Here is a 7148-nt window from a genome sequence, read left to right as displayed (position 1 = left end):
ACAAGCTTACATCATCAGTACAATCTGTGTTGTACATTGATTCTGTTTTATACAGCTCTATACGTAACACACTGGATTATTAATTTCCCCCAGCTTCCAGTGCAGTGGCTGCATCGCCTCAGGCTCTTGCATGTGAGATGATGACATGACGTGAAATGCTGAATTGAGGATTGTTAGATCAGTTCTTACAATAGCAACAGGCATATTCGGTGCATCGTTTTGTGGCACTGTTGGTTTCTTGCTGTCATAAATGCATCTGGGATGACCCTCTATAGTGGATAGATCTGCCCAGGCCCATCAGTCCCTTTATTAACCCTCATCTCAATTCACTATGTCCAGATTTTTATTTGGATCTGCCCCAAAATATACACGCTCATAGATACAAACCCCTTCACTATGTCTGATGTTTCAAATCAAAATCAACAAACACGTGAAATAATGCACTATTTCACGATGTTAACAAAAACAAATCTCATCCAGATCCACAACAAAATGTTATGGGTCCTTCCCTGGACCGGTCTGCATCTGTCCCCCCAGAATCTCTGGTAATTTGTGCAGTATTTTTTGAGTAATCCTGTTAAATAACCAACAGACACAGATGGAAACATAACCCCCACGGTGGAGGTAAGTCTCTGCTGTGTACAAACATGCACTCACAACAACCCTCTTTAATTGCTCACAATCGGCATCCTCACAAAAACACAGTCCCTACCATCGCCTCAGAATCACATGTTTGATTTTGTGAGACATATCATGTAGAGTAAGGGTTAGGGTACTGGCCAGGGGTTTGACCAATAATCTTCAATCAGAGTCACACAGATATTACAGCCAGACTACATCATTAGCGTTCAATCTGATCGTAAAAGTCTAAAAGGTTAGCATGTATTACTATAGCTGGAGTCCAGAGTGATGGATTTGGCTGTTTCAGATCATTTATGCTCTCACTGATTAAAAAAAGAAAATCCTTTGCCACCTCCCAGTCTCTGAGCTACTGTATTTGATCTGAGTGGGAGCAGTTATATCAGCGCTCATCTGACCCCTTGTCAGCAACTCATCCACCCCAGACCTCCCAGTCTAGTATCCTGTGCCACACATTCACAATCATGCATGGGTGATTGGATGTTACACACAGCGATGTAACTTCTTTACATGGAGCAAAGGTCACAGGATTAAAGGCCAAAGGATTGAGGTGGAGCTTTATGCACACCACCAAAAAATCGCAGGCCTTATTCTGAGAATCTGATTTTCTTTTTATTGCTGTTTGGTCCATTCAGAGGCATGATTTCCCAAATGCTCCCTCTTCTTCCCTTCTTCTCCAGCCAGAATAAACAGAAATAATGTGCTCCATCACTCCCACTGCTGTGTGAGGGTGTTTCTAGCTGCCAGTGAAGAAAACGCAAAGCAAATTCCTCCTCCTCTCCAGGGCCAGGGTTTACGCAATACGTGATTCACTCCAGGGACAGATACTGTGAACTGACTCACCTCTTCTCTGTGACCATAATCCTGCTCACCCACTTTCAAATACAACACATGCACATATTGTATACAAGATACACAACATCTTACATCAGAGGGAATCATGAAATGGTAAATTATGTTCGCACATTATAGTCCCTAAAATGAGATTAGCATTGTTTTCCACCATAAATGTGAGGCTGGGAGGGAGACAGCAGTGTGGTATCTGTGTGTGTGGAGCCAGGGAGCTAATCTTCAGGACAATAACACAAGGTTGCTAGGCATGTGAGCGCAGCCGCAACACTGATAAATATGTGCTGGACATGTTAGCATTGTGTAATTGCTTGGATACAGCCACACAAGCTTTATCCACGGCCTTAGCAACAGCAGTAATGCCTTTTCACGGGCGTTTGTGCACATCTCCCTTTTTTAGAAGACAGAAAAATAATCTCAGATTGTTATGTAAAAAAAAAAGAAAGAATGATGTCAAGACCTCAATGAATATTGAAAAAAGAGGAGATGGGACCCAGCCCGGAGGAAGCCTGGGGCCCCCGTCTGGAGCTAGGCCCAGACGGAGGGCTCGATGGCGAGCGCCTGGTGGCCGGGTTTGCCACGGAGCCCGGTCGGGCATAGCCCGAACAAACTACGTGGCACCCCCCCTCTCTTTATCTCATGGGCTCACCACCTGTGGGAAGACCCGTTGGGGTCGGGTGCGCAGCCACATGGGTGGCAGTGAAGGTCAGGGGTCTCGACAGACCAGACCCGGGCGGCAGAAGCTGGCTCTGGGGACGTGGAACGTCACCTCGCTGTGGGGAAAGGAACCGGAGCTTGTGAGGGAGGTGGAGCGCTATCAGTTAGATCTGGTGGGGCTTACCTCCACGCACAGTCTCAGCTCTGGTACCGTACTCCTGGATAAGGGTTGGACTCTATTCTTCTCCGGAGTTGCCAAGGGCGTGAGGCGCCGGGCGGGTGTGGGGATACTCATAAATCCCCGGCTGAGCGCCGCGGTGTTGGAGTTTACCCCGGTAGACGAGAGGGTCGCCTCCCTGCGCCTAAGGGTTGTAGGGGGGAAAACTCTGACTGTTGTTTGTGCTTATGCACCAAACAGCAGCTCAGAGTACTCGGCCTTCTTGGAGACCCTGAATGGAGTCCTGTATGGGGCTCCAGTAGGGGACTCCGTAGTTCTGCTGGGTGACTTCAACGCCCACGTGGGCAACGATGGAGACACCTGGAGAGGCGTGGTGGGGAGGAACGGCCTCCCTGATCTGAACCCGAGCGGTCGTTTGTTATTGGACTTCTGTGCTAGTCATGTATTATCCATAACGAACACCATGTTCGAACATAAAGGTGCTCATAAGTGTACCTGGTACCAGAGTACCCTAGGCCGAAGATCAATGATCGATTTTGTGGTCGTGTCATCTGATCTGAGGCCGCATGTTTTGGACACTCGGGTAAAGAGAGGGGCGGAACTGTCAACCGATCACCATCTGGTTGTGAGTTGGATCAGGGAATGGGGGAAATTTCCGGATAGACCTGGTAAGCCCAAACGAGTAGTGCGGGTGAACTGGGAACGTCTGGAGGAGGCCCCCGTCCTAGGTATCTTCAACTCACACCTCCGGCGGAGTTTTTCTGGCATTCCTGTGGAGGTTGGGGGCATTGAGCCGGAGTGGGCGGTGTTCAAAGCCTGCATTGCTGAAGCTGCGGCGGCTAGCTGTGGCCTCAGGGTCTTAGGCTCCTCAAGGGGCGATAACCCTCGGACACCGTGGTGGACACCGGTGGTCAGGGAAGCCGTCCGATTGAAGAAGGAGGCCTTCCGGGATATGATATCCTGGAGGACTCCTGACTCGGTTGCAGGGTACCGACAGGCCCGAAGGGCTGCAGCTGCTGCCGTGTCGGAGGCTAAGCAGCGGGTTTGGGAGAAGTTCGGAGAGGCCATGGAGAAGGACTTTCGGTCGGCACCAAGTGTTTCTGGAAGACTATCCGGCACCTCAGGAGGGGGAAACGGGGAACCATCCAAGCTGTGTACAGTAAGGATGGGACTCTGTTGACCTCAACTGAGGAGGTCGGCGGACGTTGGAAGGAACACTTTGAGGAACTCCTGAATCCGAATAACACGCCCTCTATGTTGGAGGAAGAGCTCGAGGTTGATGGTGTTTGATCGTCAATTTCCCTGGTGGAGGTCACTGAGGTGGTCAAACATCTCCGCAGTGGCAAGGCCCCAGGGATTGATGAGATCCAGCCAGAAATGCTAAAGGCTCTGGGTGTTGAGGGGCTGTCATGGTTGACACGCCTATTCAACATCGCGTGGGAGTCGGGTACAGTGCCAAAGGAGTGGCAAACCGGGGTGGTGGTTCCCCTGTTCAAAAAGGGGGACCAGAGAGTGTGTGCCAATTACCGGGGCATCACACTTCTCAGCCTCCCTGGTAAAGTCTACTCCAAGGTGCTGGAAAGGAGGGTTCGGCCGATCGTCGAACCTCAGATTGAAGAGGAACAATGTGGTTTTCGCCCCGGACGTGGAACTACGGACCAGCTCTTCACTCTCGCAAGGATCCTGGAGGGGGCCTGGGAGTATGCCCATCCTGTCTACATGTGTTTTGTGGATCTGGAGAAGGCGTATGACCGGGCCCCCCAGGTGAAACTGTGGGAAGTGCTGCGGGAGTATGGGGTAAGGGGGTCTCTCCTCAGGGCCATCCAATCCCTGTACTCCCAAAGCGAGAGCTGTGTTCGCGTCCTCGGCAGCCAGTCAGTTTCGTTCTCAGTGGATGCTGGACTCCGCCAGGGCTGCGCCTTGTCACCAATCCTGTTTGTGATATACATGCACAGGATATCAAGGCGTAGTCGTGGTGGGGAGGGGTTGCAGTTCGGTGGTCTGAGGATCTCGTCACTGCTTTTTGCAGATGACGTGGTCCTCATTGGATCATCGGCCTGTGACCTTCAGCACTCACTGGATCGGCTGGCGGCCGAGTGTGAAGCGGCTCGGATGAGGATCAGCATCGCTAAATCTGAGGCCATGACTCTTAGCAGGAAACCGATGGATTGCTTACTCCGGGTAGGAAATGAGTCCTTAGCCCAAGTGAAGGAGTTCAAGTACCTTGGGGTCTTGTTCGCGAATGAGGGTACTATGGAGCGTGAGATTGGCCGGAGAATCGGAGCAGCGGGGACGGTATTGCGTTCGCTTTACCGCACCGTTGTAACGAAAAGAGAGCTGAGCCGCAAGGCAAAGCTCTCGATCTACCGGTCGATCTTCGTTCCTATCCTCACCTATGGTCATGAGGGCTGGGTGATGACCGAAAGGACGAGATCGCGGGTACAAGCGGCCGAGATGAGTTTTCTCAGAAGGGTGGCTGGCGTCTCCCTTAGGGATAGGGTGAGAAGCTCAGCCATCCGTGAGGAACTCGGATTAGAGCCGCTGCTCCTTTACTTAGAAAGGAGTCAGCTGAGGTGGTTCGGGCATCTGGTAAGGATGCCCACTGGGCGCCTTCCTTTGGAGGTGTTTCAGGCACGTCCAGTGGGGAGGAGACCTCGGGAAAGACCCAGGACTAGGTGGAGAGATTATATCTCAACACTGGCCTGGGAACGCCTCTGGATCCCCCCGTCAGAGTTGGTCAATGTGGCCCGGGAAAGGGATATCTGGGGCCCCCTGCTTGAGCTGCTCCCCCCGCGACCCGACCCCGGATAAGCGGACGAAAATGAGATGAGATGAGATGATGTCAAGATATAGATGTCAACTGGAAAACAGTATATTTATTCGTCTTTAAAATACAAAGACAGTGCTTTTCTAAATTAGAAAGACACTGTCCTCAAATTCAATCAGGCTGCTCCAAATTGCGCACACTTATAGATATCATTATTACGTAACATGCCAAGAGTTTTTCATCAGATCCAAGAATCATGTGAAATTTGTGAAAATGCCACCAAAACGTCCTCTTTCCCAATGTTTACGAAAGTGATACAAATTCATAGATTCACCCCTGATCCGGATCCACACCAAAATGTATTGGTTCTGCCCTGACCCATTCCACATTCTTCCACCATTGTAATACATCCAGTAGTATTTGTAAAAACTTCTTTAGGAACCAACCAACAAACAAACAAATAGGGGTGAAAATGAAAACTCCTTGGAGGTATAAACAAATGGTTGGGACCTTTGGGTTCAAGTGCACATGCACACAACCAAAACTCTAACAAGGGATGCATTGTATTGTCCTTATTTGCATGGACGCTTTTTTTTCACAATAAAAGCATCCATCATAAAGATGCAAAAACTGATTAGAAATATCTACAGTAGAAGCTCAATCTTTTTATCCATCAGCTCAGTGATACACAACAGCACTGCAGGCGAAACCCCCAATAACCACTGTACAAATATCATTGACACTTCCTGTACCTAAGATGATAATAATCGTATCCTACAGCTGATGTGAAAGTTTCCTCACGTGCATCCTCAACATGATGCTCTACGTGCGAAAAGGCAGCGAGCGACAGAAAAAGGAGGAAAAGGGAGCAGGAGCAGGGACTACGGCTCTGCTCCTCTGCCTGCTCAGCAAGAGCTATTTTTAGTTGCTGAGAGACAAAGGAGCCGAATCGTCTTTCATCCCCTCTCTCTCTTACTGGGTTGTTTCACGTCCAAATGTGGCACTTGAAGACAGCGTGCACGTCTTTGCAGGTATGTTTAGGCCTAACCTCAAATACATGCGAATGCCTCTCCATCTGCCCTTGAGTCTTTTTTTCTCCCTCATCGTGCTATTTGTGCACATTTTCTATGCTGTCCTATACTGTATGCAGAAGGGTGCTATTTTTTTCCAAGGCTGAAGGCCAAGGTATAATTACCTCAGAAAGGCATCTGAGCTGAAGAGTAAGGAAGCAGCTGTCGGGATTTTATTTTATACAGCACTCTTTGTACTGTTGCCATCACTGGATGTATCTTAGAGGAGACAGAAAGTGGTACAAAGTGGTAATAAGTGAGCAATTCCAGTAGAATAGGATCTGACTGTGCTGGTGTGAAGGACAAACCAGCTCCTAGCTGGAGACTGCGAGGGGAAATCCTCCATCTGTTCAGAACAACACTGTCATCACTAGTCAGATGCTTTGGATTCTCATTCATTCGTTCAACCTTTCTATGAACTACAGACCTTATTTATAATATGGTGAATTGCAGAGAATAAACTAAACATTCCAAGACACATTGAAAACAAAAATTAGAAACAGTACAATTTAATAAAATGTAATCTAAAGCAAATGAATCAATAGAAACAAATAAAAAAAACTAAAATAATAACTTTTTTAGGTAAAATAAGAAGAGATTGAAACGATAAATTGCCTTAATAATTAAAGGTGATTTGAGCTCTAGATTGTTCTGTATGATATTCCAATGTTAGAAATATATACATACTAAAACAATAAATATAAAGGGATAAAATAGTTGGTTAATCTTTGTTTGAGACTGGGAGGTCACATTTTTGAAGTCACTTAATTGGAATATAAAATGATGCATAAACACACCTATATATAATATACAATAATACAGTCTATACATCTTAAGATAGCTTATAAATTAGGTATAATGTGCTGAAGGGAAGAATACGTTTGTAAAACAAATATAAAAAGCATGATTTATTTCAAAAACGTCCATATTGATTAATGATGTGCTTATAGCGTGAAACAAAATGAAATACAGACATAAATAACTACAA

This window comes from Platichthys flesus, chromosome 14 (assembly GCF_949316205.1).
Source record: "Platichthys flesus chromosome 14, fPlaFle2.1, whole genome shotgun sequence".
Classification (NCBI taxonomy): Eukaryota; Metazoa; Chordata; class Actinopteri; order Pleuronectiformes; family Pleuronectidae; genus Platichthys; species Platichthys flesus.
Note: the sequence above shows the minus strand (reverse complement) of the source record.